General features: G+C 40.2%; 1 long non-coding RNA gene across 2 annotated transcripts; it reads left to right on the forward strand.

Moving 5' to 3' along the window:
• The first annotated feature begins 7382 nt into the window (after positions 1 to 7382).
• LOC117543696 lies at positions 7383 to 20902 on the forward strand. Of its 2 annotated transcripts, none has more exons than XR_004568587.1 (4): positions 7383 to 7553; positions 8854 to 8946; positions 9285 to 9440; positions 9481 to 9929. It is a non-coding gene; the product is annotated as an uncharacterized LOC117543696 (long non-coding RNA). The 2 variants fall into 2 exon arrangements; XR_004568588.1 differs by lacking the exon at positions 9481 to 9929 and adding an exon at positions 20759 to 20902 and having other exon boundaries at positions 7386 to 7553; positions 9285 to 9366.
• Positions 20903 to 26993: the final 6091 nt, after the last annotated feature.

Here is a 26993-nt window from a genome sequence, read left to right on the forward strand (position 1 = left end):
CATCAACACTCTGATGCGCAGTCAGATCCGCTGATTGGTTCACTGATGATATAGGCGCCCAATCCAGAGCATCTGGCTAGACCCGCCCAAAGGGAGGGTCGTCCTCTCTAGCCCCATTTCAGTCCCAAAGCCAGGGCTATTATCTGTATTTTAACAGACTTATCTTTTAAATTGAGGTGTATTTATTGTTCGCTTCAAAGTTTATTTTTCTCTGAAATTTTAGGGAGGATGGTCCTCCCTTTCCTCAATGGACGAGCCTCCACTGAGTAAAGTAGAGTTATTAACTAGCCTAGGTAGCAGTGTTATTTAACATTTTATTCTGATAAGTATTGTCAAGTTCTCTGGGTTTTTGGCATTTATTTGAGTGTTTGCACATTTGAGAGGCTTGAGGGACAACTGGAATCCTTTTTCCTTTTCTTTATTTCAACTTTTCAAAGACACATTAGGATTCTTTCAGGTTGAAAACCTTTAAAAAATACCAAAGGACAAAATAAATCAATTACAGCATTTTGCTTTGCAATTTAATATATTATAACCTAAATTAATCAGTAACCAAGTATTTTACTCAAACTCAATGTATTTAATAGTTAAATAAGTACTTTAATTGACCTGGTTCCCCCCAATTTGCCATATGTGACCCGCTCTATCGAAATCAGTCGAAAGTCGCAACGGCTCATTTCAAAATAAACGTGGATTTGCGTAAAAAACTAGTTTTTCGGGGTTCGGGTGTTTTGTTTGATTTTAAATAAACAAAGTCTTGACTTTCAGAATATGACATTTTTATTTCCAAAATCACACGATAAATACATGTTTGAAGCTTGTAAAGGGAAGATGACAGCTCTCCCTCCACTCTGCTCTTCCACAGCGCCGCTTCCCCTCCCTCCGCTGACATTATGAATGTAAGCGGATATTTTGGGACAGAATTTATTTTACCGGACAAATTTGAAAATGACCGGTCATGTTTCAATAATAATAATAAGAATGGTGTAGCAAAGTTTCCGTTAGCAGGTAATCACCGGACTATGACCGGATATGCTGATGTTTTAAAACTCAGTTAATGGGGCTCATTTTTATATTGCTTCAGTTTATAATCGTTACAGATCGAAAAGTTCAGATTCATTTTTCAATAAATGATTCCACAAACAACAAACAACATAATTATTACATTCAAACAAACTACTTGTAGTAGATGAAGTACATTATTCAAAAGTTTACATTAACTTTGAATAATAACACGGGAGAAACGAATGCTCTCTTTTCCCCTCTCCCTCCCTCTCCCTCTCTCTCTCCTGACAGCCCGTCAGTTTCTCAAGCAGCTCGCTAAACAGTGGGCGGGGCTTCAGGTGATTATGCAGAGCTGCATGTCTCTGTCAGACTCAGCAGCTGATCTGATCTCTCTCTCGGGTCCGGTTATACTTCACTCGCGTTTATGTCCATATCGATCAGATCCAGCTCTCCTGATCGGCCTTTATATAGAGCACCGATCAAACTATTAAGAGTGAATATCGGCCGATAATGACCGGCGGCCGATCAATCAGTGGCTTTTATGTTGTAAAAAAAAAAAAAAAAAAAAAATCTCAAAATAATATTTTATTAGTGATTCTCAAAATTACGGGCCAAATATTATTGCTGGCGGGCCAACAATGGCCCGCGGGCCGCCTGTTGCCGACCCATGCTTTAGACCCTTGTAGATCTTAAATATTAAGTAGCAAGACAAAATGCGGAGGCCTGACTACTAGGAAGAAGACAGCTATTTTTACTGTACGCTGAATTATACCTATTCAGATGGCAGCCGTTTGTTTTGCTGTCCTCCCCCGCTGTCTTTGCGTAGTTGTAATTGTCGTGCGAGGGATTAAGGAGTTCCAGGTTTTCCTTCGTTTTGGCGAAGAGTGTTAATTTTGTAAGGGGTGAAAGTCATGTTTGTGTCTAATCTTGTCTAAGCCTGTCGATGTATCACAAGTGCCTTCTATGCACAGACGTGGGCTGGCAGCGTTGCGTTCAAAGAGCAGAAAGAGCCTTGACAATACAGAAGGTCCTTGCTTGAAGCTGAAGGATGTCAAAGGTTAAAGGCAGCTTCATTGAGAGAGTAGTTAATGCATTTGTAAAAAGATTGTGTCACTGTTTGGCCATTGGTTGCACAGAGTTGTTTCTGTTGTTCAGAGGACACACAGACCGGCCTTTGACAGGTCATTGTCTTTATCTTCCTGTTCACATTGCCTGTTCCCATCCATCAGCTGTTTCCATGACTCCCACTGCCGTCACTCGCTCCTGCTGCCACCTATTCCTGAAAGAGATTGTATTTAATTACACTCTCTGTTTTGTGACTATCTTCTCTCCCAGTGGACTCGTTGAGAACTGTCAGACTGAAACAGCTCCAAGACAAATCATTTGAAACAAGCTTAAATGTAATAGCTTTAATGTAAAAATATGTTGATTTATATGATTGATTAAGTGCATATTTGACTTCTTTGCTAGTTATTAATGGCCTTCTCCTTAATCTATGAGCAAACTCAGTAATAAGTCATGAGTCACGGGCATAAAGGATACGAAATTATCATTCTTTGTTAGTTAATCAGTGCACACTGGTGCTCTCGTTTTTCTCCTGCACAGCTAAATTAACAAATTGTGGAAATTCGTACGATGATAAATGGACAGGCTTAAATAAATTAGCAACATTTAGAATAATTACATTTGTTGGAGTGAAATCAAATATATTTTTAACTATAGCATTTCCAACTGGTATATTGTTGCCGCAAAGACAAATGAAAGCTTCCGATGTTCTGCGGACAAACAGCGTAACAGTAATGGTGATATCTTTTTTATGCACAAGTACATTGCGCTATTTGTCCATTTATGGCAACGTGGCTTTCCGCTAGCGGTCAGAAAACTATCATAAGAATCTGAATTTGAAGTAAAAGTCATGATCCAAGCACTACAACAAAGGAAAATAAAACATGTGGTAGTGTTGATGCCTAGGCAGGTTTTGTTAATTATCTAACTTCGTAGAAAGGGTTTTGTCATTTCCTAACGCCTTCTTCGCCTCCTCCGTCAACAAAGCCAGGTAAAGATTGAGCCGCATAACTCACGAGCTATTTAGTCTTCAAATTGCTGTTGTCCAGTGTATGTCTACAACTTTTATTGAGAAAGGTCAGAGTGCAAGTACTGTAGCCGTAATGCACTGCCTTTGACAATGTGGGAGTAAAAAAGGTTAGACTTCTTAGTTACACAGAGGTATAAAGAGATCTGGATACAGCGTCGGAGGCGGGACCCCGTTCGTTCCTATAGAGAGGCGAAGTCCCGTCCATCTACTTCCGACCCATGGGACCTTATTTCGGAAAAATTATGTATTGAAGTCAATGGGGAGAGAAAACGTATCTTTCGATCCCGTTTTAATTGTGCCACGAATTACACATATGATGTTTGTCAATCTTAAAAAATTATTCCCATGTCAAAAAAGTCACAGTTTGTCGTAAAACTGTTGAAATATAAGACTATGAAAAATACGCAACTAGAAAGACTAGAAAGACTACAAATCCCGGTCCCACATGCTGGCTCTTACGGAACCAACTAACGGTGCATGGAGTCAAAAAAGGCCTGACTCTCGGAAAAAAACAGTGCCTGTATTTGGGCCCAGAGAGAGTGTGCACTTGGGTTCAAGCACAACTTTTTGACCCTAATGAATCAAAGAGGGGTATACAAGTGTTTGTGCTGAGTAGTTTATTTAATTAAAAAAAAAATCTTGTTAACAGAGGTCTCTTTCCAAATGTTAAATCAATCGGAAAAAGTATTTTCGGGCCCAATGGCATCACGGACTGACACAGAAGTGTAGTAGCACCGGTTGGCCACTATGAAAATTGGCTACAAAATTCAGTGGCTTGCTTGGTTTACATGACAGAGGCTCCATTGTGTTATTTCATTGCCTTGATGGGTATCGACACAACACAAGCGCTATCCGTTCCCTTTCCGAGTTGAACAGAGATCTTATTTTTCCCGGGAGATGCTATTAGACTGCAGACAAAACTGCATAGTAAAAATGAGGGTTTTAAGCTAATCTTAATGCAAGAGAAGATCTTATTCTAAAGCCATTCCATCATGCAATCAACATTTACCTGAAATGATCCTTTGAAGCAGAAAATAATCTCCTGCTGCCACTTTAATTTGTAATATTTCTACATTTGGCATGAATGAATTAACATTATAAATAACAAATAAGCAGAGGGGATACCATTTTTCTTCAGAAAGGCTTCAGTCTGACTGGTGCAGCTGTCACACAACACCCTGAAGTGAGTGGAGTGGATACTGGACCCTTTCTCAGGAAGAAAACCCTCCATCACTGTGGTGTTTCCGGAAACCACTTTAGCAGTCTGTATGGGAGCATTTCATCTGCCAAATGGGACCATCGAGAGGGAACAGTGTTTGCACCCCAGTGTGCTACTGGTTGTGTAAAATGGCTTTATATGCCTTGGCTGTTATACAACGAGGCAATGTAATTATCAGACGAATGACTCACGAGATGGCTCTCCATACCATTACAGATCCACCGCCATGTTGAACAGTGGCAATAGACATTGTAGGCTGAAGAGATCAGTCCAAGTGGAGACCTTAATGGTTGAGGACACACACACACACACACACACACACACACACACACACAGATAATTGAATTTCAACCAAATGACTCACCCGCAATGACTCACTATGCTGTATTTAGCCAAGAAATAATTGGGATTGCCCTCAGCTGATGACGACCATATGGGACTTAAGTTAGAGATAATTAAACTAGAGCTATGTTTTAGGAAATGTGCTTGTTTTACTGAGAGTTACATAAAAGCATCAATATCAGTTTCTTGTGTTAACTAAAAAAGAGAAACAGCTAGCCCCAAATTGTCATAGTGGCCAAGCAGCGTTACTACGATAGATAGATAGATAGATAGATAGATAGATAGATAGATAGATAGATAGATAGATATATAGATAGATAAATAGATACAGTAGATAGATAGATAGATAGATAGATAGATAGATACAGTAGATAGATAGATAGATAGATAGATAGATACAGTAAATAGATAGATACTGTAGATAGATCCAAAATTGGGAACAACTCCCATTTTTACAATTCTTATGGACTGAAATGCAGTTTGACATTTTATATGTGTCTAGAATCCACTTCAAGACACTGGTACTAGCGTACCATGCTGCGAATGGATCTGGCCCTTCCTACATCCAGGACATGGTTAAACCGTACACCCCAGCGCGTGCACTCCGCTCTGCATCAGCCAAACGGCTCGCTGCACCCGCACTGCGAGGGGGACCCAAGTTCCCATCAGCAAAAACACGTGGGTTTGCTATCCTGACTCCTAAATGGTGGAATGAGCTCCCCATTGACATCAGGACAGCAGAAAGCTTACACACCTTCCGGCGCAGACTGAAAACTCATCTCTTTCGACTCGACTTCGAGCAATAGAATGACTAACAAAGCACTTATATACTAATAAAGGACTGGCTTATCTAAAGCTAGTTGAGTAGCACTTGAAATGTTTTGGCTCAATGAAACCTTATATGATTCTGTTTTCTTCAAGGTTGTATCTTCTTGGTCGAATGCACTTATTGTAAGTCGCTTTGGGTAAAAGCGTTAGCTAAATGTAATGTAATGTAATATTTACTGTGTAGTCTAATGTAAAATACCTTGTTGCCGTACAATAAAATAATGTGATTTTATGTAATTCAAATTGAACCTACAATATACTGTTTGCTAAATAGCCAGAGCAAGGACATCAACCAAAAAGGAAAAAACTGTTCCAGCTGGAAGAGCGAGACAATGAATATCAACACGCAGTTACAGTCATTTAGAGACAGACATGATTTGAAGGACTTGTTAGCACAACGTGGGAAAGAAAGGGCCTGTTATGAATGCCTTTATATAACAGTCACCCAGCACTGCCACTCCACAGATGGTCCAGGAGAAGAGGCAGTTGTACCGGCACATCTATTTCCACAGAGCTGCAGTAAGAGCTCTTATGCCTCTCTGCAAGCACAAACTCTGACAGCAGGCTGATGCACTTGATGAGCAGCAGCGAGATACCATAATTAAAAATGGATGCTGATGCAGGAGAGAATGTCAGCATGATGCTGCCATAACGCACTCTTATAAAAAAGCAGCCAGATTTCTGTCACTGGATGTTGTGCTCATTGGTGGGTTATTGATTATGGGGAATGAGCAGAGTGTGCTTAGAGAGGCTGGTCCCCGGAGAGCATTTGCATGATTGATGCTTTCTTTACAAGGCTCGTATCCTGAGCTTGTCAACTAGTCATCTCAGCGGTAAAATAAAAATAAAAATGACACCTACTGTACCTGATGATTAATGAGATCTTGTTGAAGTGTGATCACTAAAATATTGAATACCAGTAGGCCTTCATAAATCAGGACAGCATGATAAGGAAATAGTTCCTCATTATTACTTTTTTCCACGTGTGAGGTTTGAGGAGAGGACAGCTCTAGTTTGCATGCATCAGAAATAAAGCTGGCGCTGGCTGTTTGTGAATGCAGATCTCACACAAACAAGTCTGATTAGACTGAACATCAGAAAATGTGGTGCAATGCTGACTCGGGAATCTGGATATTTCAGACTTCCAGCACTGCCCTAAAATACCCGATAAGATTGTGCTGCAAACAAAGACCCAACCACATCCAGTGATGGGGTATTACTCAGATTCCTTCAAATGTTTTAATTAAAGGAATATTCATTTGTATTTCAAATACCTGTGTTCCCTTCAATTCTTGAACAAAATTTTTTCTGGCATCACGGTATAATGAAGAATCGAAACACTGATGAAAATCTACATGAATTTAAGTAATGGGGCTACGTGTCACAACAGAAAAACTATGTCAAAAAATCTGTTGGCTGAACGCTTTTAAGAATGAATCCATTAAAATGTTCACTACTTCCCAAACACAAGCATTTTCACTAAAACCAAAAAGAAGACTTTCCCTTGTATATCAGTATTTAGTGTCTCTACTGTGACATGTCTCCATGCTTTAATGTTACATCACAAGTTACTTGTTAGACGCTTTTATCCAAAGCGACTTACATACTCAATACTGTGGGCAATTCCCACAGGAGCAATTTGGGGTGAAGTGTCTTACCCACGACATTTTTCTCATACTGCCTGTGCTGCAGCAGTTTACAGAGCCGTTGCTATGCTTGAGGTGATGGTGAAATATGAGGGCTCGACCCTCATCCTTCTGCCTATACAGACAAGGGCCATTGGAATATTTTCACTACAGTTGTGACACAAGATACAAACACTTTATAGAAATATTGGGAAAGGTCTGACAAAGCAGATAGATATGGGATCAACCTCTGACCTTTGCTGACCTGAGACCCCTGTGCTGTCTTGACTCTTCAGGAGGAACACTCTATATCTTTGTGGTAATAGAGTTTTGTCTACGACTCTCGTTTCTGTACTTTGTCACAGGTTCCTTCTGACTGCAGTAGCAGCTTTGTCATCTTACTCCATTCATCTGCTGCTCAAATCCTCAGGCATTGTGGGTAAGCCTTGGGTGTTGTCTCTGCTTTTATTTTTACATATTATTGTGTTGAGTTGTGTTATCAGAAATATATGTATACATAATTTTACATGACATGTATCCAACTTTATGCAACCAGAATAATCCAAAGTGACATAGATATCTGATTAATGGTTCCTGACTATTAATCAAGCAAATTATTCCCAAAAAAAGGACTCAAAACGTAATCGGACTAGAGATTAAGAAAATGGCATTTAAAATCAGTCATTAAAAAGAAAAGCTAATAAAATAAACATTAAAAGAAAAAAATACATGGATAAAAGTTTCAGTGCAGTCAATTAAACATTAAAAGAAAAAAGTACATGGATAAAAGTTACAGTGCAGTCTAAGATATGAATAGTTCAATTAAAAGCAGCGACAAAAAGAAAAGTCTTCAGCCTGGATTTAAAAGTAGTCAGAGTTGCAGCGGACCTGCAGGTTTCTGGGAGTTTGTTCCAGATATTTGGAGCATAATAACTGAACGCTGCTTTACCATGTTTAGTTCTGACTCTGGGGACAGAAAGCTGACCAGTCCCTGAAGACCTGAGAGATCTGGATGGTTCATAATTTAGCAGGAGGTCAGAAATGTATTTTGGGCCTAAACCATTCAGTGCTTTATAAACCAGCAGCAGTATTTTGAAATCAATTCTTTGACACACAGGAAGCCAGTGTAAAGACTTCAGAACAGGAGTGATGTGATCCACTTTCTTAGTGTTAGTGAGGACTCGAGCAGCAGCGTTCTGAATCAGCTGCAGCTTTCTAATAGATTTTTTAGTGAGACCTGTGAAGACACCATTGCAGTAGTTGAGTCTACTGAAGATAAAAGCATGGACAAGTTTTTCCAAATCCTGCTGTGACATTAGTCTTTTAATCCTAGATATATTCTTTAGGTGATAGTAGGCTGATTTAGTAACTGTTTTAATGTGACTGTTGAAACATAATTGCAGTCAATTTGCTTGTTCCAGTTGTACAATCAAATACAATTATTACAATTGTTTACATATACGGATTTGTATAAAAAAAATGTAGTTCCCAGTTTACTGAACTTCTTTAATGGATTCGATTTATTATAACAAGGCTAATTAAAAAATAAGTGCATTCTATGATCTGGTGTGTCCATGTTTTCTTGTTTTAAAAAAATATGAAAACTATGAAATGTACAAATGGTTTTAATCCAACATTCACAAATAACTTTTTGTTGTTGTATTTTATTGTGTTACTCAAAGGCACTTATCAGCCAACATAACTGAGTAAATACTAATGTAATTGCAATCTGTTCACAGGAATTCGAGCTTATGAACTACTTGGATACAGGGCCTTTGGCACTCCTGGAAAAATGGCTGCTGGTATAGCAATCACTCTGCAGAATATTGGAGGTAAAGTGCTTTAAAATGACTGATATGATTAACCAATAAGAACAAGCTAAATCATTCTTTGGTAAAGGTGGAATTTAAAATAAATGTAGCTCTAAAACCTTTTGAACGTATTAAAAAAAGAGTTGAATTTGATGATAATATACCACCACTCTTCCAAATTGTAGAAGATAACCTGATTGCTTAATCACACATATATGACCTTGGTTTCCTCAGTAGTAGCTACCACTGATAGTTACACACAAATTATGTGACTTGGCTTTGCCGATGTCTATTTGCTCAGTAAGCACACAGGCATGCTGGGTCAAATGTTCACCTTTTGTCTGTCTTTTCTGTTATAGCTATGTCCAGCTACCTGTACATTGTGAAATCGGAGTTACCGCTGGTAATCCAAACTTTCCTGAAGGCAGATCCCGAATCTCAGTGAGTATGATCACTTTAGTGCTGCTAGTGAAAGGCGCGTGATACCTGCCAGCTGTCCAGGCAGTGTGTGCCAGGTCAAGGGGCCTGGCACACACTGTGGACAGAGAGTGCCAGGTCAAGGGGCCTGGCACACACTGTGGACAGAGAATATATCCATTTTGCACCATTCATTGATTCGGTCAGCTTGGGGGTGTGATGAAAATGGCTCCCTGTAATTGGCTAAACTGCAGGGGGCCCATGCTTGGGTACTATCTGTCAGTTATGTCTACACACAACCTAAACCCTCAGTGCTGTCAGCTTGTGAAGGCAAGCAGTGTTTACGTCAGAGCCATGCCACAGACACAGACACTTTGAATAAGGCCCGGAAAACTGAAGTGGATTCTAGCTGCCTGTTCAAATCTAAAAACAAACCATGTTCTCAGAAGGGATTGCAGCTACGTTAGCAGTCACTCTTTAAAAATCTCAGGCCTGAAAAATAAAAATAAACTTCAGAAATATCTGACAGCAACCCATCTCACCACACTTGTGTTTAACCTGTTGCAGCTAAACATATAGGCAGCCCTCTTAGGTATCTAACATTCAATTCAATGCACAATATATCCTTTACAGTAGACATGCATATACTCAATTGTCCAACTATCATTGGGTGAAGTGTTTTTTCTTTATTCCCTTTTAGAAAGCTCTTTCATAACCATTCTGAAGGGCACATCATTGGCCTTTATCATGCATTCATTTTGGAGCAAGATACACTTATATCTGTTTGTGTGAATTCAATCAATCCATCAATGTTTATTTATATAGCCCAATATCACAATTGTTACATTTGTCTCAGTGGACTTCACAGTTTGTACAGAATATCAGTATGACAATACGACACCCTCTGTCCTTAGACCCTCACATCGTACAAGGAAAAACTTCCAGAGAAAACCCACAGTTTAAAGGGAACATGGGAGAAACCTCAGGGAGAGCAACAGAGGAGGGATCCCTCTCCCAGGACGGACAGACGTGCAATAGATGCCGTGTGTAAATCAAAGAGACAATACATTTTACAGCGTAGGTAGACCAAATGTTTGGAAAGACCAAATGTTTGGAAATGCACGTGTCTATAATAATAAGATGAATCCACGAGGATGTCAACAATCCTGTGAGAGCCATCAGGGAAGTATGATGAGAGTCAGGCAGGACCACAGCGAAGTCCAGGACTCAGATCCAGAACTCAGGATAGAGGATCCAGGACACAGGACCACAGCAACAGGATCAGCCTAGACTCAGGATCCCGGCGTAGATATAGACACAAAAAAGAAATTTGGGGGAAGCTGGGTTAATCGGAACATGAGAGTACACAGGTACAGACAGACAGAAGGAAGAAGTAAGGTGTCCCCCCCGACAGTCTAAGCCTATAGCAGCTAAACTAACGTGTCTACGTACATGCACTCCCTTAGGATAGGTTGAGGGATAAGGGGTAGCAAGTAAGAAGTAAGGAACAGAGGTGGAGAGGAACAACGTGTCTACGTACATGCACTCCCTTAGGATAGGTTGAGGGAAAAGGGTAGCAAGTAAGAAGAAACAGAGGTGGAGAGGCAGACGCAGGGAGAAAGGTCCCCACTGGAACCTTAATTGGAATTGGTGAGAGGTACAGTAAGGAGTAGGTCTGTGACTACGTTCCACACTCCTCGGCCGGAATAGGCCTCTCTGCAACCTGTTACCCTCTAATAGAACCTCGAGAGGTCAGAGAGGGGAAAGGTTTTGGATAAAGTTTTAAATATAAGATCTAAGTTTTTAGGATTTAAGTGAAAGAGTAAGAACTCAAATGTATAGGTGAAGAGGCACAACGTGTCTACGTCAATGCACTCTTATTAGATTATTTTATTTTATCACTATAAGCTTTATCAAAAAGGAAGGTCTTAAGCGTACTCTTAAAAACGGATAGGGTGTCTGGCGCCCGAACACAAACTGGAAGCTGATTCCACAATGTGAAGCTTGATAAGAAAAGGCTCTGGCTCCCATTGTACTTTTAGAGACTCTAGGAACAACCAACAACCCTGCATTCTTGGAACGCAATGCCCTAGTAGGACAGTAGGGTATAATGAGTTCTTTAAGGTATGATGGCGCCTGCCCATTATGGGCTTTGTAGGCGAGAATACATGCAATCCATTTCCTCAGGCTACTTACTGATGCATTGTACTGTTTTTATCCATTTTGTCTCTATGTGTATTTTGGTATGCACAAAAGATAATAACATAAACCAATACCAAGAGGCTGCATCTTATCCAATTAACCTAAAGCACCCTAATAACTTGACACATTTACCCTGCTGCCACTGATGAACTGCTATGATAATACGATTACTGGGGGAAATTAAGCTCTCTATCACAACATCGTTTCCCTGTAAGATGAAGGATGTACAGTGAAAGGAAAAGTCCATCAAAGGGAGCAGAGACGAACAATAGCTGAGAACTTCCATTAACCGTCGTAGATGAGCCAAACATGTGCTCACTCGCCTCCCATTGTGTTCCAGTGTTATCACCCCGTGCACCCCGAGGCACAAATTAGCGACACGGATGTCCACAGAGATGGGTTTATCGTTAATTGTGCAGTGTAAGAAGAGGAAATATAATACAAGAGGTGAGGAACAGGAGTTACACAAAGCCTGCTATAATTGAGCTCTGCCTTCAGCGGCTGGTAGCAGACTATTGTCCGCCTGGAAGCTGCTCTCAGGGCCGTTTCTTCCTATATGCGGACTATGCGGGGGCATAGGGCCCCCGCGGCCACTAGGGGGCCCCCAAGCTGAAAGTATTTTTTTTTTATTCATCCGAAAAACAAAAAAAGTGTAATTCATACACACAAAGATGAACAAAATTAGTAGAAGCGGGAGGGCTGAAGCATAGCTTGTGGAAAGTAGCCCTCCCGTGCATCATCCTAATACAGCGGCATTATTGCATCAAAAACGTATAGAAATGAAGGAGTACAAAAAAATTAAGAAAACAAATTAAATAAAAGTTAGGGCAGGAAAACAATAAATGCATATATATACGAAAACTAGATATAGGGTCATTTTCTGCACATGTCAATAGCAGTTTCAACTATCTTTTTTTGGAAATTAAAATACTATGTATAAATATATACACTTGGCAAATGAATAATAATAATAATAATATGTTTATATGCATAATTGCATATAAACATTGTGAACACTTATTTTCAAGTGACCTTTTTTACATTCATATATGTTCACGCTGTGGTTTGGAACTGCTTTGAATGTTATTAGGCATTTTGTTATGGAAAATGTTGTGCATAATCAGTACTGTTTTAAGCTGTACTATCTCAACACATTTTAATAGATTGAGTTTTTTAAAATATGGGAGTTGTGTGTTCATATTTACCAACACCACAGGCTATTCGTAATACTTTTTTTTGGGATGTTATTATTTTTTGTAGATTTGTTGAGTACGTGTTTCCCCATATTTCGGAGCAGTATTAAAGGTAAGGGAGAAATAGACTGTTATAAAGAGTATATTTTCTTCAAGAATGTTCTTAGTATGATACAAAATACCTATTGTTTTTGACAGTTTAGTCTGTACATAATTTATATAGTGCTTCCAATTGAGTTTTTCTTCAACAAGCAGTCCTAAAAATGTACATGCACCAACTTTTTCTATCTCTGTATTGCAAATCCGTATAATGCAGTCATTTCTACTCTCAGACTTTGTATTGAATAACATGTAATTTGTTTTGGCCACATCAAGGGATAATTTATTAACTGTAAACCAGTTACATAGTATTTTTAATTCTGCATTCACAATTTTAACAAGATCGCCAAGATTATGATGGGAGCAGATAATTCAAAGTTCAGGTTCAGCCTCAATATATTTGGGGAGAATTAAAATGAGCCGTCTTTATTTGCAGACAGCCAAGCCCCCTCCTGTGAGTGTTCGGTGAAGCATTATATGCTTACAAATCCAATGTAGGATATAAACACGACTAAACTGCAATGATAGCAAAACTGTGGCTTGGGTTTTTGGGGTAATAAAGTCCAAATCAGCCTATGTATGATTATTATTACTTTTTGTTTTGTTACTTCCCATTGTAAAGCGTCCTTGGGTTTCGTGAAAGGCGCTATATAAATTGAAATTATTATTATTAAATCATCGTTGGGCTGACAGCTGAGAAAATGCTGCATCTCTTGCATTTATTGACATAGAGGAGCCTTATTGTTTACCTTTTTAATATCATTTTTTGTAATTTTCAATTGCTTGGTTTTCGTGAAATTAGCCTGTTTTCCTATTAAAGTGTAACAGATTGATGCATCTCCACAGATCATCTTAAAGGTCCCATGTCATGCTTTTCCGGTTATTACCCGTCCCCTTGTGTGTTATGAAGGTTTTTATGCATGTAAACGGTCTGCAGAGTCAAAACCCTCAAAGTACACCCTGTAGCGAGTAAAACTCTAACACAGAAAATATCTCCCCAAAACGCCTCGTGGAGATACGTCACTGTCCATTGATTCTTCCGGGTAACTCATGATGTCATGCGTTACCCGGAACCAAATGGACCAATCCGTGGAGCCGTTACGTTACGTCCGCGGAGCCGTTACGTTAAGCCCCTGCTGATTGGTCCAAATTGACCAATCCACGGACTTCCTCACACACACACTCAGTGCATGCAGCGCTGCTGATCTCTCCTCCCTGGCTACTATAACAGACAGTTGGGATCGTGGCAAAATTCTCTGTGCAGACCCATTCTCACAGCGTTTATCAACCTTTTTCTTACTCAATATCAAGCCACACTTATTGTTTTTACTTCGGCTGTGACTTTGTGTGTGCTCAGGGTGAGTTTGGCTGTGTTTGGCTGTGTATCGCTAAACAAGGAAACCACACCTCCACGGAGCTCAGCTCGATTCACAACGTCCCGACCAATCAGAGCACACTGTGCTCACAGGGAGGGTGGGGGCTGGAGCTATTGGAGCTACAACGAGCCGTTAAAGGCAGAGAGTGAAATTCAGTGAATACACGTAGTTTACAGAGATGCTGTATGAGAAACCAAAGTGATTTTGGAAAATTGCACAATATAAATCTATTCTAGTAGACCTCAACAATGGAATTATGATCAGTGGAAATGGCCATGACATGGGACCTTTAAAGGCTTCGGAATCCCCCCCCATTGTAGTCAAAACTAGGGCCCCCAAACAGCATCTTGCATAGGGCCCCCAAAAAGCTAGAAACGGCCCCGGCTGCTCTTAGTGACTCATTCCCGTATTGATGGTCAAACAAAAGCACATCTTAGCCGCTTAAGTTAGCTAAATAACTGATGAGATAGTGAATGACTAAATGCTTAACACAGGGCGTATTTATGGGTTCTGTTTGGCTTCATTCTCAACTCTTATAGCCAACACTTTTACCAGTTTTGTTTCTTGTAGGACATTTAAAGCGGAATATTGATGGCAGCGTATTTTAAAGAAGGCGTTGTATCACATTATATGTGCATTAGGAACCACGGGGCATAAAGATTGAATGACCATACTGCTAATGAAGAGAATAAGCTTTAGCATGAAGGGACATGTTGAACTTGCCTTGACTCTTAGGATTCATGTGATGAGTTAAACACTGGCAGGCAGACGCTGTGGAGGATTAGACGATTAAATGTGATTTTTTTACTGGAAACTTTGCCTACGATATTAAGTTGGCAACCGTTGATACTTTGCGCTTGGTAATAAAAAAGGATCTTTCTTTGTATCTTACTGTGCTGCCTCCAGGATAAGAAAACCAAATGGGATAAAAAGATGATTCTGCTCTGAGCCAGAGTCGAGCGGTCCAAGTATTGTACAAAGAAGAAAACTCTCTAGACCTCCTCTGCTCTGGGCAAGGTATCGTTAACTCAATATGTAGCGAAAGTGATGTATTATGCATACACTTTCTCAATATTAATTTGCTTAGAAAGATTTACAGTAGAGGTTTGAGCATTGCCTTGTATTCATCCTCCTTTGGCCTCTCAACATATACACAGGATGCACTGCTCAGGTCAGTCTTGCTCTGGTTGGATTATGCACCTGACTACAGAGACTGGAGGTAAACTTCCAAAACGTCTTCCAACCTGAGGACACAACGTATGATAAATGTGGGTTCAAGATCTTGTGCAACCGATTGTCTAATCTGGTTAGAAAGTAGGTGATAATGTAGTATAAACAATTAAAATGATATATAACCCCAGAGTTTCATTCCCCCCGTTTCCCAGATTTACAAGGTCTGAGATCAAATGTATCTGAAGTTCAGTGAAAGAGGCCAAACGATTTGATAACGTTGATTACAGATCTTTATTCGACCAGCAACGTCCATCAAGTCTATGTTAAAAGAGAAGGTTTTGACATAATAGAAGCTGAAAGGGACAATTCTGAGAGACAGGATTTGCTGAGACTCTTGTGTTTTTTGGGGTTTCCCATTTCCTGTAGTGTGTTGTACAGGTTTTTGTCCATTGGACTTCTTTGTTTACTTCCGTAACATAATGACATCACTACACTTGCGCTTCTATTGGCTGGCGATCCATCACTCACATCATTGTACGTGATAGGCTAAGGGGCGGGATGTCTATAAGCGGTCGACCAATCACAACAGAGCTGGCCAGCTGACCAATCAGAGCAGACTGGGTTCTGGTTTCAGACGGAGGGTGAAAAGAGGTGCTGCACCACAGGCAGTATGAGACAAATAAAGCGCTTCTGAGGATTAAAGCACATGTCTTGGTAGAGGCAAAACATACAAGTATGAACCTGGAAATTAGCATAAAATATCCTCTGTAAATAAATTATGCAAAAAGGACATATGCTGATATTCGTCCTGCAAGAATTTCACCTTTGACCGTTTTTCGGGGTTCTCATACTTCAGTGAAATCCATTATATATGGTTCACCTTGGTTTTGCTTAGCCAGTTTCTCTCCTGGATTATTTAAAACTTGGAATCAAGGAGGTGCTAGAAACCTTATACGGTTATTTTCAGTCCATTCCGACGTCCATGGCATATAAATCACAACCTTTCTTCTTATGGGATTTCTTCCTTGAGGGACAGCTGTAAGGCCTCTTTGAATATTACATGAAGCTACTAATGGAAAGGAGGAGACTCTAATCAGGATCAGACTCAATCATTGTTTTGCTTGGGCCAATCAATTATTCAAATAATAGGCAATTCCACTAAGCCTCATGTGGAATCTTTTGTCACTTTTATATCGACATAAGATTCTTAGGTGGTGACTAGACACAAATTGTACCTTCTTGTATTGAAAACCAATTTTGTAGATAAGATATCACAGCTTGGTTTGAAACTCGAGTCCATACAAATGTCTGAGTCAGGCTGAACCTTTTTTGAGAGCATAGTGATCAGCTCAGAGAAATCCATTTAAACCATAATTTCCTCCAAAATCAAGAGCTGTTTTCAGAGAAAAGCATTTCAGGCCACCAATGTCAAGTCAAAGCACGTGTCAATACCATAGACGGTCAATACCCTATATTAAATGCCGGGGGTGATATTTATTTATTGATCTCCTCTTCTCTTGCTCCTCTAAATCCTATAGGGTCACTAGCTTTGCTGAATTATGGCAACATTATGTAAGCACAGAGCATCCATCTTCCTATTTGAAAACATGATTCATCAATGATAAATTAGCTGAAGACTCCTGAGCTCAATAGTTCTCAGCCCTGAGGCACAGCGGGAGTTTTCCGCCCTGTTGTTAGATTATCTTCTTCTGCAGTTTTAAATAAGTAAGGGAATACAGCTGAGCTAATTTCAGGTGAATGTATCCCACTGGGAACAATATTAGAATAAATCCTCAACAGAGGATCAAATTGTAGTTGAAGCATCAAATAAATAATATTTATATGGCCTTAGTGTATAATTTAAGATCTTGACTGGACACGCAGGGTTGGGAGGGTTACTTCAAAAATATATTCTGTTATAATCTCTAGGTGCAAACGCGCCACAACGGCCCAAAACATTTGTATTATGAGAAACGTGCTGCAGAAACGATGCATATTAAAACACAAATGGGCCAAAACACATGCCAATTAAGAAACATCTTCACCAACAAAACATTTGCAGCGTTTACTAAAAGCGCTGCACAAACAAAACGCTGAATCTGCAAATTCATAACGCTGCAATAAGCTCAAAACACAACAGGCCTGGCCTTCTAATCAGAGCAGAGCACGACTCATGACACTTCCCTGTGTTTGATTTTTATATTTGATGTTGTAATTTATTGTCTTCTGTTTACATCGGTAGGAATGTGTTATTTATTATCTGCATGTGCAGCACTTTGGCTCGACCGAAAATCGTTTTTAAATGTGCTATAGAAATAAAATTTGATTTGATTTGATTCGAACAGAAACCAAGGACACTAAAAAAAGTGATGCACACAGCTGGGACCGCACGGCCTGTTGATGTTCAGAGATTATACAATCAGAATCAGAAACAGGTTTATTGCCAGGTTCGCACATACTAAGAATTTGACTTGATGTCATGGTGCATACATAAAATATAAAAAACAAGAAGTCTAATATAAAACACAAAATATTTTACACTGTAATAAAATACAGTTAAATAGCAATAAAATAAAAATAAAATAAAGCAGTAATTTACATGGAAATAGAATGCTATGAATGCATTTTTGCATATAAACTATGAAATGTGAAATCAGAATATGTGCAGAAAGGAGTATGACATTGTGTGCATTAATGTAATGCATATAGGGTCTAGACTATGATGTGGCAGAGGTAAAGTGTCAGCGGGGGGGCCGGGCCTTGTTTAAGAGGCTGGTAGCGGAGGGGAAGAAACTGTTCAGGTAGCGAGAGGTTCAGGTCCCGATGGAGCGCAGCCTCCTGCCAGAGGGGAGGGGGGCGAACAGTTTGTGTCCAGGGTGGGAGGGTTCGGCCACTATCTTCCCTGCCCGCCTCAGATGGCTAACTATCACTGTTGGCAGAGTTGTTGGCACTGTTTCAAAACGTTTTTTATTATATTTGAAATCCAACGGTTGTTTAGATTTGTTAGATAAAACCGCTTAGCCTTAGGTCAACCCCATGAAGCGCTAGATGGAAAGAAGATGGCGACCCAAGTGGGAAACTCTCCTGATGATGGTGCTAGGGGAAAGGTCGAGGGAGCAAAGTCACTGTGCCTCATCCTCTGGGAACCCTGAATACCTCATTTTAGAGTTATTCATCAAATGGTAGTGGATATAGATTATTTCCGTCCAGATTAATCATGAAAATAAGGGTATTCACTTTATGAGGGGAGATGAAACACGTAGACGTGTGGTATTGTAATAAAGAAATGCATGCCAACTGGTGAGAGAAATTAAAAGTGTTTTTTATGGCAACAATTACTGTCGAACTTTATGCCAGTAATTCAAAAAAACGAAGCTACTACTGTGGTGTTGTAGTTTTGTTAATTGATGATTTCCAAACCCCTGTCACGGAGATCCATTGTGATGAACCTCTGTATAATGTGCGCTATACATATGCTTATTTGGTAGTATTGTTGCTGCCGCTTTCATATTGCACGCACTATCTGCTCCTACAGTGGTGATATTGTACGCAATCCCCCACTTAACTCCTCTGCAACCTCAAGAGACTTGCTCATGGGTCTGCAAAACGTACCTCCAATGTAGCCACGCCTAAAGGGAACAAGTGCACTAATATGCAATGTATGGTGAACTACTGTGCTGGAATTACGTTTTTTTTTACACTTTAAAGTGGACCTATCATGCTATATTTGAATAATATATTGTAGGGCCATACCTATATAAAACATGTCTGTGAAGTTTTTTTTTCAAAATACCAAACAGATCATGCATTTTAGCCATGCCTCATTTCGCTCTATTTGCTCTATTCCAGCACTGTTTTTGCAAGGGCTGATTCTGTGGCAAATGAGCTGCAGCTGACCTCGCTGCCATACTTGCCAACCCTCCCGATTTCATTGCCCTCTCCCGGTTTCCTCCCGGGGTCATATTTCTCCCGCATTTCTCCCGATTTCTGACAAAATCAGATTTACTCAGGACTGTTTCCACTCGGACTTTAATACAGCTACACCATTGTTTGGTTTCCATGGTAGCGCGTCTCTTTAGCAGCGCGCGCAACTGAAAGTCTAAAGAGGGTGAGGCAGATAGTCACAGAAAACAGAACAAGAATCGACAACTCGAACCTCTGCTCACTCCTTTCCTGTAAAATACAGGTCCAGCCCACACATATGCTCCATCAAGGATGGTGCGACAGGCTGCAAGACAGTGCACTTACAACTACAATAAGCATGTTAATGTTAATCTAACAGCTCCGGTGATCCAGCACACACCCCCCCCCCCCCCCCGGCGGTGGTTTTGAAATACTCCCGATTTCTGAGGTCTCAAGGTTGGCAAGTATGCTCGCTGCCCTGCAAAGGAGGGGGGTGAGGCACGAGCGTCATGTTACCATGCCACGGCAACCTCTCATTCCCCTGATAGGTGGAGCATTGCCCATGTATAGGCGGAGCGTCACCGCCCACTATTCCGGGCTGACGTCAGCTCAGATGGAATCTGTATCCGCTCGTTGTAGCCCCGTTTTTAAAAGATGTGGGTACGGAGGAAAAGAGAGAGGGTTGTATTTTCTGACACTTGGTGAGTTCCCTGGAACACCGGGACACATATTCATGTATAAAAAACATACAAATGTGCATTTTGCATGATAGGTCCCAGTGGCGGCCGCCCCCCCCCTTCCCACATGTCTGATTGTCATTCAAAATAAAATAAAAAATATTTTTATTTTTAATGAACAAGGTAAATATTATATAGTTGTATCAGTAAAATGTATAATCTAAAATAAAATCTCGTGTAAAATTGTGTTACAAAGTCTAAAGTTACACATCATTACCCTCTCTCGTCTGGGCGCTAAGAAAGGAGCCCTCACTCAGCCCCAGCAGCATCCAACACATTGCTGACTGTTGCTATCCGTAAACTACGCCGAAACATAATTTCAGCCAATCAGCGTCGTCAGATCTGATGCTCAAAGGGCGGGAATTTCAGCGCCCGATGCAGTCTGTGAGTTGGTTATGGCTAGAAAGGATCCATCTTGTGTAAAACTCTCGCGAGAGTTTGCGAGTCACGTGGCTGAATGTTTACGTTTGACAGGCAGCCTTTCAGTTACGATCGTTAACATCAGTGGGCCACAGCAAATGATGGTGAGAAGCTAAACTATATGAAGCTCAGCGCAGGTTCAGTCAGGAAGACCAATATCCTATGTCTGTTACACGTCATTTCAATACTCTCTCCTCTCTCAATAAGTGATCGGGGGCGTTACTCCCCAGCTAGCCAATCACTTCCCCCCATTCTCACAAGCCTATCATTGCACCCGCTAACCCCTTTAAATCTGCTCTTCCCTCTCCGTCAGCTGTCATTTCAGGTGGCAACGCGCAACCCTCCTCCACCCCTTCGCCTCCTGTCTCCTAATACAGGGCCAAGCTAAAACCTTCTCCCTTCAGACCGGACCGAACTACTTATCACCACCACCAGTGTCTAGACACCGGGGGGTTCATCGGAGCGGTTCTTCCCCTCCTGAATGATTATCCTGCAAACCGGGGCCTAATCGCCAAACACCATTTCATTCACTTGTTATAATCTGTCAATCACTATTCATTCATATTATGTGTCCCGGTAATAAACATGTATTTCATACATCACGTCTCTCCTGATTGAACTATTAATTATGTCAATTACAGGGAGTGTGATTGTAACTGTGTGTGTGACTAGCTGGATGCAAACAGGTAAACGCTGTCTTTTGTTTCCCATGCTTGCTCTTCAAACAGCCGGGGACAGATGTGCCCGTGATAAATAAACACACACACACACACACACGTATTATTGTATATAGTTGAGTTTTGACAGCATCCATCAAACTAGATTTTTTGCCTTAATGGTCTGTTTTCTAATATTTCTGTGGTTCTGAACCACGTCTGTGTCTGCATATAATGTTCGGATTTAGTCTCCTGATTTTAAATGGGAATTAAATCATTTGAGTGTTCCCAAAGAACCGAAACTATGTCCAGGATAAGGTATTTGGAAGTTTTGGAAGATTCATAGCTAACCACACTGAAGATTATGGAGGTATTGATCAGTCTTCTCATATCTCTAACATCACCAGAAGTCTTAATTTAAGGGGTCATTTCTCAAAATGTTCCCCGTGTGGTTTATTCACCATTACAATAGCCCCACCTAAAATAATTTCCACCAGCCGCCACTGATAGGTCCACTTTAAGGATTCATAGTTAATTTGGAACATGTTTACGTTGTCTGCCCTTTTAATATGTTAACACCTCAAACTACAGCTGGATTTTATCCCCTAATAGTCATTGATTGAATTTGATTGAACACATTTTTCTCTAGCTAAGTTTAATGTAATGTTGTCAAACTGCGTAGCATGAAATACACACTACAAAGGATTTATCTTCTATTGTTGGTGCGACTAAAATGGTGAGAGTAACCCTAGTCAGTTTCTCATTTCTGTCTTCGTGAGAACCCCTGACCACTTTAATGCACTGCTCACACTTTGGTGATTTAATACACCCAGGCATAGAGGTATGAATGGACCTTGAGGACTGGCTTCTTTGCTGTCCTGTTTACAATTTACTAGGAAAACTGAGAAGCCTGCCACAGCTTGATAGAGATGAATGGGGGCAGGAAATCATTAATCCTCTCCTCTGTTTTCGACCAGGACAGAGCTGTACTGTAAGTCCCACACCAAGTTCCTCTGTGTTGAGAAATAGAGAGCATTCCAATCTTATTTTCCATTATTTTGATTTGTAATGAGAGGAAGAGATGAGTTGAAAACTGCTGAAGGAGCTTTGCACATTTTCCCCAAAGTGTGATGCACACTTCAGGCAAAATGATGACAACAAGGAATTTGCTCGTGTTTACATTTTTCAAACCCAGTTTTGGCAGGCATGGATAAAGTTTGTGTGGAATTATTCGGAGATAGAAAAAAAAGACCTTTCACACTTTATCAAACGATTTCCCCCTCTTTCATATCAAAGCCCCCAAGATGAAAACCATCGATAGTATGTCTTGACCTCCAGCTCTACCTCCTGGGTAAAATAAGTCAGGCTTGATGCTGTAAAATCAATAGCTTTTAACATCACTATATCTCAAGCTCATGGACAAATATATCGGCTTGACAGAGCGCATCTCCCTTCTGCTGTTAACATGGGCTGGGGGAGAAAAGAAGTTTGATTTTATCTTCTCCCTGTAAAAGAAAAGGAGATGTGTAAATTATTAATGGCTTGTATTACATATGCAGGCCAGTTCTCTCCAGGGAGTGAAGTTCTTCCTCCTGATACTGAACTGACATCGGACTACAGTTTGCATTCTTCTCATGTGCTGCAGCTCGCGGCAGAGTCAGGCTGCTCAGAGGCACGCTGCTCTAACTCTCACAGGTTAGAGGCTACGTGACTTCTGCAAGTCGTTGCACAGTGCTGTTGTTGTTCAGATTCATAACAAACACGTCAGCACTACAGGCAAGCTCACCCTTATAGCACATTTCAACACAAGGTAATTCACAGTGCTTGACAACAAATGGAAAACATTAAGAGCAATAATGTATAGTCCAGCAGAAACAAATAATGAAATTATATTTATAAGTGTTTGAAAATATGCATTTAAAAGCCAAGAGTACGGTGGCCGACAGGTGTAATTATTTACTACAAGTGCTGCATAAACGCAAGGCCGGATTAACCATATGGGCAACCTGGGCAAGTGCCCAGGGGTCCTTGAGCAAAGAGGGTCCTCAGTTTTTTTTTTCTTTTTTCGGGCACAACCTCACTCATCATACATTGTTTTAAATTACATTCACTCTTCACCATAAATAACACAGCTTTTCTATGGGGTCAAATTAATATATTTTCTAAACCGTCTCTGTACTGTAGGTCTCACTATGTATGCGCTCAACTTTATTACTATGCGGCGAAATTTGGATATCTGGCCGAATCACAGCCGCACCCTCACTCATTTTTGACAGAAAGGACAAAAGGCTAGACCTACTTTGGTTGAACTATGTGGCTGCGTCCCTGCTTTTGACAAATAGGTGTGCGATTTGACATGCCAGATTGACTGAAAATTCTAAATATTGGTCATGTTGGTAGGATTGGGTAGGCGTGGTGTTACTTGTTGGTACGTGGGTTGGGGGGGCCCATGAGCGCTCAGTGCCCAGAGGCCCCTGGAGGTACTAATCCGGCCTTGCATAAACGGAACGTCGCAGATAAAAAAAAAACGCTGCAAGAAGCACAAGACACAACGGAAACTGTTTCAGGGCAAACTTAACTTGGACAAAGCCGTGACTGAAGTGCTTTTTGATGTTTGGCCATTATAAAGTAAAGTGTACGCTTTATGGGCTTATTTTAACAATGTGATTGCATGTTTCCTTACGATGTTGTTGCAGATCTGCAGTAAGCTAGCTAACGTAGCTAACCTTGTCTTGGTCTGAAATTGTTAATCATAAATCCTCAAATTAAAGTTTGAATGTGCAGAACTTAAGTTAAATTGGCCAAAACTAAGATACTTGTGAGTGCTCATCCTACATGAGACACATTTTGTAAAACTTAAAATTAGCACAACCAACAAACAAAGCCATCAAGAGTCATCACAAGGAGTTTTATATTGGTGAATAAATGGACTTTGTTTGGTCAAAAGTGTGACCACCCATACCTTACTCTTGTGATGTTTTTTATCTGCTTTGGGCAATGCTCTTTTAACTGTTATCCCCTCCAAAAAACACCTGAGATGTTGCAAACATTTTCAAAAGAGAGCTCATCACAAACGATTTGCGTGTTTGGCTTCTTGTGTTTAAAAGGCTCTGAATCATTTACCTGAAAACTAAGACCGTCTTTTCCTATAGATGGGTCAATATCACTATAAAGTAACTTTGGTGTCCCCATCAGAATCACTCAGTTATCATGAAAGTGTAGCAGAATAATGAAACTCTGAGGTCTTATTATAAATGGCCAAACATTTACACATATCAGTACAATGATAAGTCTCTTGAAATGTGTTTCCTTCATTTTATACCTTGTTTTTTCATTGGATGTACGTGATTTTGGCATGTCCCACACACTACTCTGCTAACTACAGTGTGTGTAATAAGTGGTTAAATTATACTACATTAAAAAAAAAATGACATGGTTTTATTGTCCACAACGAGTTATTTGATAAAACGAGTCATTTTGATCATGTATATTCTATTTTCATAATAATATTGAACATTTTTCATGTGTCCCTGACATTTGCTGTCCACCCTGCCCCATAAAAAAAACCTCTGATGTTTTCAGTGACATTACTAGCACCATTTTGTCTTTCCTCAATGGAGGCTGAGACATTGGCTAGTTGCAAAGTAAGTTTTGTAACTTATATTTCGAAATGTTAATCATATTATGTGTGTATTTGGATGTTGTCAAGCTTAACATGTCCACTCTGTCATAGTGAAATGTCAATTAATATAAAAACCTTTCAGAAATTCGAAATATATTTGTTAAACAGTACGCAGTCACCTTGCTAACTGAATCATGTTGCTAACTGAAGGTCCACCATGTGCTCATTAAATGCTAATATTAGCCAACAATTTCCACCCTGTCATTGTCCACCCTCAGCAAGCCTTCCATAAATAATATAAAATGTACATTTTCAGAAAGCTATAGTCCCTTTTTCAACAATATATTTCAGTTAATGTACATTTTATAATCACTATGTAATTACAATGTATTTACTCTTTGAATTGTGTCCATGACAGGGTGGATACATTTTGCTGTTTGCATGTACTTGCAGTTAATTTATAAAAAAGTGTGGGAGCTTGACCAACATCCATTTCTAACAGCATTATGAAGTTTAATGGAAAATCTCAGATTTTATTTTGGAAATGGGGAAGTCTCAAATGCTGGCAACTTTCTGAGACATACATTAACCTCATTTAGAGTAATTTATGGTGTGTAGAGTATGGTCACATGAAAACCTCTCAGCCCACAAGAAGTAATGAATTGAAGTTTAGCAATAATTGCTCTGAGCATTGAGAGCTGGATGCACCAATTATGGTCTTAACATTGAACACAAATATTTTCCTCTTCATATCTGCCTCTAACAGCCACTACAAAAACGTTAAGACCCAAAGGCTGTGCAGTTTAATTAAGTTGAATGATTTACGTGCAGCTCTCATAAATTCACTCGGTCGTTTGGGGCTGAATGTGCAAGGTTGCAAAATGTAACATATGTAACTTCTCCAGATTTATTTTTGCAGTAAAGATCTGTTGAAAGGAGATCTCACTATCTTAAAAGTGGAGTTAAAGGGGCCCTATTCCGCTTATTAGTGTTTTCCATTTCCTGTAATGTACTATATGTGCGATACAGTACACCCAAAGTGACCTCCAGAGGGAGTTTCTCTCCCACACACACACAAACACACACAACACCTCCATTGGACTCCTTTGTTTACTTCTGTAGCATAATCACATCACCACTCACACTTCTATTGGCTGGCTTTTCCCCCCTGCCTTTCTCTTTTTGTATCCTTGGCCTTTGCGCAAGCTTGAACAGTTGGTTGCTGATTGGCCATGTGGCTTGGCTTGGTCTGAGTCACATTGTTTGTTTCCCCATTTACAGAGTCAGGGTTGTGTATGAACACCAGATTCTTTTACAGAACACACACAGAACAGACAGACATTTTGACGTGAAGAGATTTTGCTGAATTTTTTAGTATAAGTATAGCTGATTACAACTGTAATGTCACAGTCGCACTTTTACGAATTGTTAAGGCAAAGGTATTCAGGCTGGGTTTCGGCGGTTCATGGCGGTAATACCGCCAGCGAAAAATAGGCTTATTTGAATGCAAGCGCTGAATGTGTCATTTGAGCTGCTGCACCGTAGAGTCTTGCTTCACTGGTTCCATTGGGTTTTTCATTTCTATGAAGCCAGATTCTACTGGAACAGAATCCAACCGCGCCGTCACTCATGTGTGAGCGCCTGCCATCATCGCATATAAATGGAAATAATTAGCATGCCACTTACAACAAAAAAAGGTCTGTTCAGATGGCCAATCTCACAGATTGCTTCCCCCCCCCCCTCTCCAAACTTGACACAGCTCTCGAGCTATGGTTATTCATGTTTCCTCTAATGAGGCTGCCATATAACACATGCAGTAAACAGACGCAAATCGCACACACTCTCTGCGTCACGATCAACCAGTGTCCGCTGTCGCATCTCTCTATGTGGTTTGAAGTCCACACAAACGGAAGATAGGACGGAGTAAATACATATTAATGGGGCAGTTCACCCCAAAACCTGAAAAGGGCATATCTTTCCTCTTAACTATTTATCAAACGAGATTGTTTTGGTGTGAATTGCCGAGTGTTGGACATATCGTCTGTAGAGATTTCTGTCCGTACCTCACATATATAGGAACTATATGGCACTCGGCTTGTGATGCCCAAATAAATACATTTTAAAAACTCAAGAGCTTTTCCTTTTTTCAGAAAACATCCCCCGGTTACTCAGGTTATCAAGTTTCATGTGGGAACTATTTTCTTTCTACTGAACCATACGCATGACTGAGCACAAGCTTCTTGTCAATAGGTAGATATAGGCCTACTCTT

Source organism: Gymnodraco acuticeps, unplaced genomic scaffold (assembly GCF_902827175.1).
Source record: "Gymnodraco acuticeps unplaced genomic scaffold, fGymAcu1.1, whole genome shotgun sequence".
Lineage (NCBI taxonomy): Eukaryota > Metazoa > Chordata > Actinopteri > Perciformes > Bathydraconidae > Gymnodraco > Gymnodraco acuticeps.